The sequence below is a fragment of the Mustela nigripes genome, chromosome 13 (genome assembly GCF_022355385.1).
Source record: "Mustela nigripes isolate SB6536 chromosome 13, MUSNIG.SB6536, whole genome shotgun sequence".
In the NCBI taxonomy this organism is placed as follows: domain Eukaryota; kingdom Metazoa; phylum Chordata; class Mammalia; order Carnivora; family Mustelidae; genus Mustela; species Mustela nigripes.
The window spans coordinates 86,074,648-86,079,159 of NC_081569.1; positions in this window are offsets into that span (position 1 = coordinate 86,074,648).

The following is a 4,512-nucleotide window of genomic DNA, read 5'->3' on the forward strand; positions in this document are numbered from 1 at the left end:
TGAAAGTGTGAGTGGAAGGCTGTGAGGTTGACAAACTGAAAACCTAAAATAACCTAGATGTTTTGCACTAACTTTTACTTTTTCTCCTCCAGTCTAGGATACATTGGATCACAGCCTGGAGTCGCAGTCAGAGTGATGACAGATCTTCATATTAAACACCAGCAAAGAGTAAGTGACAACTAAGTTCCCCTTCTTTGAAACAAGGGAACATTTTCTTCCTGAGTTTGCCAATATTAAAGGGTGAGCAAGGGAACGTATGCTTTGAACGTTATCGTAGTCATGTAGGAGTGTGACAGACTCTGCCTCTTTAATAGGTTGGATTTGTCATGCACATGTACTCGGGAGAGTCTATCCTAGCGAGATCATTCCCCACACTTTTTGTACGACATAATCAGAAGAGAAGGCTTTCCAACACACATCTGTGACCATCGGCAGTCAGATGCTGCAGTGACCTTTGAACTGGAAAGTGAGAGAACGGTGACAACGAGACTGAAGCATTTTATGACACTTGGCCACTTTCTTGCTTTCTTGCTTTCCCCCCAGAAAGACACCAGTAATAAGAACACAAGACAGTTCTTATACATTTCTGTTGTGTGTGGTATTAAACAAGGAACGTTGGGGTTTGTCTTGCTGGCATGCATGCAATGATACCCAGGGACCTGCAAGAACCAAATAGAATTTTTCACTTTCTTACCATCCTTAGTCAAAAATACTCTAAGCATGTCATCATCTGGCAGATTCAGGGAACATGGTCATGGAGAGTCCCAGGTGCTGAGGGATACTGGGGCTGTATCTGAACTTAGTAATTCAGGAAATTATGAGTTTTTCCCAACCACCCTGCATCTCTTCTCACTGTTGTTAGCTAAGTTCTTCACTTATGGTCCTGGGCAGTCTTCCTGCTGGGAGGACCCTTCATTCTTGCCTTTTGTTGGTGTTCTTCCAGATTCCTAGAATTGGCTGTAAAGTAATATACTACCATTAGGTGTCGCTGTCCAACATATAATGTACTTGGTGAAACTACAAGATTACAATTTATTTAAAAAAATCACCCAGTTGGTACTGTAAGACATGATCTCTGTAGCTTTTGAGAACAATTTTTTCTTGAAAATAAGAACTAATTTCAGATATAATAGTTGGCAAATCTTCAGTCAGATTTTTTTAAGTAAATAAAGTTTGAAAGTTGATTTTATTTGCTGAAGAGACTGCAAGAGAAAATCCAGACCTATTAGCTGGCGTTCAAAGATTTCCCTGACTTGGTTCAGGCCTACATTTCCAGAATTACATCTTCAGTCTTCACGTACCCCATCCCTCAGTCAAATTAAGCCATTTTCCAGTCTTTGGATATTCTCGTTTTTTTTTCTATGCTATTCCGTTTACTACGAGTGTCCTTTCATCTCCCAATATCATGTTTTCAAAATCTACCTACTCTTACAGAGAAGCTTGGATACTAAGAACTCTAAGAAGCTTTTCTTAATCTGGGGTGGAAACATGTATTTCTACTTCTGTATCACTCTGCCATTTTACCGTGTTTCTTGCACAGCATTTTGTAAACACTAGCTGAGATAATATTTATTTCTGTTTTATTATGAAAGCCAGGACTGTATATAATTACCACAAAGCCTACAGGGGTTCTTAGAATAAAGGTTAGTAAATGGAAATTATGTTAGTTAAGTGAATTAATAAAAAAAAAATAGATTCCAGTTCACTTTTGAAGCATTGCCAATTCACTGGGCACTGGAAAGTGTCCATGCAATGATAATTGAAGAGTAATGATAACTGGCAATGTACCAATGTATGAAGAAATACATCCTACACCGTGCTGTAGGGAGCCAATCAGTACAATTGATTTATTGGCCATGATAATTGATGACATGTGAAAGTAAACAGCTCATCAATGCCTTAGCATCTCTATTTAGAACATCACGCTTTTTAGTCATGCTCTTGTGCATAAGAATATAGCCAGAAAGAGAATATACTCTGTGTGTATTCAACTTAGATAATGTTTTTCCTCTGTCCACCATATTCATGATGAAAATGAGGGACAGGGCTGCTTAGAGGAGAGGAGGGAAAGTCTATCCAGGTAAAAGCTAAGGAGACAGAAGTTTGAGCTCATCCTTTAGCAACTCGGTCCACCGGGAAGAGAAGAAGACCAAAGTTCATAATCAATAACAGTTTTTCTTATTACTGTTGGCCTTTGTAATCGTTACTGGTAACTGTGTTTGCCATCCTATCTTGCTGTTTGTGTGGAACAAGGCCTTTTCCATCATCACCAAAAAGTTGGTAAACTGTAGAGACTCTATTAATCCTGACAGCCCCCAGATGTTCAGCTGACTACCCCTCCTCACTGGGACTTGTCCTCTAATTTGTGGTAAAGTATTGAGTGAACTGGCTCTTATTTTAATTAAAAAAGTTATAAGAAACCACTTATAGAAATTGGAACAGTTATATATTTTTAAAATTTTATTTAGAGAGAGAGGTGAGAGGTGGGGAGGCAGGGGAAGTGGGAGAGAAAGAATCTTCAGCAAACTCCACACCCAGTGCAGAGTCTGATGTGGGGCTTGATCCCACGATGCCAAGATCATGACCTGAGCTGAAATCAAGAGTCAGACACTCAACTGACTGAGCCACACAGGCGCCCCACCAGTTGTACATTTTGTTTGATGAATTTACCCAGGAGAGAATACAATTTGGTTAATTATGTCTGTTTTTGATATTATTTCCATCTCTTTTTATGCTACTCCATCCTGAAGATGTTTCTTAAAAATAACCTCCAACAAGGGCAGCTGGGTGGCTCAGTTGGTTAAGTGTCTGTCTTCAACCTAGGTCATGATCCCAGGGTCGTCGGATTGAGTCCTGCATCAGGGTCCCTGCTCTGCAAGGAGTCTCCTTCTCCCTCTCCCTCTGCAGCTCCCCCTGCTTGTGTGTGCTCTCTCTTTCCTTCTCTGTCAAATAGATAAAATCTTTTAAAAAAACAACCTCAAAAAACCTTTAAAAAAAAGTTATATATGTTTGGGAAAATACATAGAGATTTCTAATGTGTGATAATGATCAACTAGTTAAATTTTATTTACCGCCTAACCTTCCCATTGAGAAAAAAAAAAAAGTACGTGCCATTGCTGAGGCAGGTGCCATTGCTGAGGCAGAGTGTTGTGGAAATCTAAAAATGATTTTCTGATTTGGCAACATCTGGAGGAATTGTCTCTATTGTGTGATCACAAACTGATGCTTGCTGGAGAGGGGGAGGTTGGTGGGGGGATGAGGTCACTGAGTGATGGGCATTAAGGAGAGCACGTGATGTGATGAGCACTGGTGTTCTATGCAACTGATAAATCACTTCTGAAACTATTAATAAACTATGTGTTAATTCAATTTAAATGAAATTAAAAAAACAAAGTAAAATAAAATGAAATAAAATAAACAGAGCAATGCTCTCTTTGGAAAAACAAACAAACAAAAACAAACAAACAAAAATGTTGATCAGTGTATCACCAGCAAGGAAGTAGTAGGAAAAAGGCAGCTGTCCACGTGCTGTGTTCTATTTCAAACAACTGTCACAGACAGGAGACTCCTTCTCTCCCAGATCATGGTTGCTTTCTAATGTGACTGAAGCTATTCCTTTGTCTTCAGTCAGGACCTTGGGAAAATCTATAGGCTGTGTATAAACCATCGGTCTGGGCTTTTCGGTGCCTCAATTTTAAGGGCAGCAACAGTGAGTGTGAGAGGAAACTTTTTCAGAGATAGATTTATAAGGCATTCCACATTTCCTGGACTCTTCGGACAAGATTTTGCCAAGGGAGCCCTGAAGTTCTGTCCAAACTGGTGTGTCAGGATGGTGTAATTTCCTCCCCTAGTCTGGGGATGGCAGGGCGCTGTGCCTAGAGAGGGAGCTGTAAGAGGATCAGTTGTGAAGAGAACTGTGCCATATGCCTACTTGAGAAAGCTAAAGAGACTGTGGATATCAGAGATACCAGAGTGTCAGTATAAACTGATGATTTGTAATATACATGTATATGCACAAAGTTGGACAGATATAGAAATTAATAATAATGATTGCTGATAAGAATCATCGATGGATGCTAAAATTAATGGTGAAAGTATAATGAAGAGATGGATATTTGCATGGTTTGAAAGTACTCTCCAGAAGATTGTTATTAATTACAAAGAGGAACATAGTAACTTTATAGAGGAGTAATCTGGCAAGCATCTCCTTGGACAAATAATCAGTTAATATCACTAATGGTATGAGCAAACCTTATATATCTTCTGATGTGATGCACTGAGAAAATAGAACATCATTTCTTTGATATTCTTGCCAAAAATGCATATCCTTGGGATGTCTGGTGGCTTATTTGGTTAAAAAGTCTACCTTCGGCTCAGGTCATGATCCCAGGGCCCTGGGATTGAGTCCCACATGGGGCTCCCTGTCTAGCAGGGCACCTGCTGCTTCTCCATCTTGTGTGCACTCTCTTTCTGTCTCTGACAAACAAATAAATAAAATCTTTAAAAAATGCA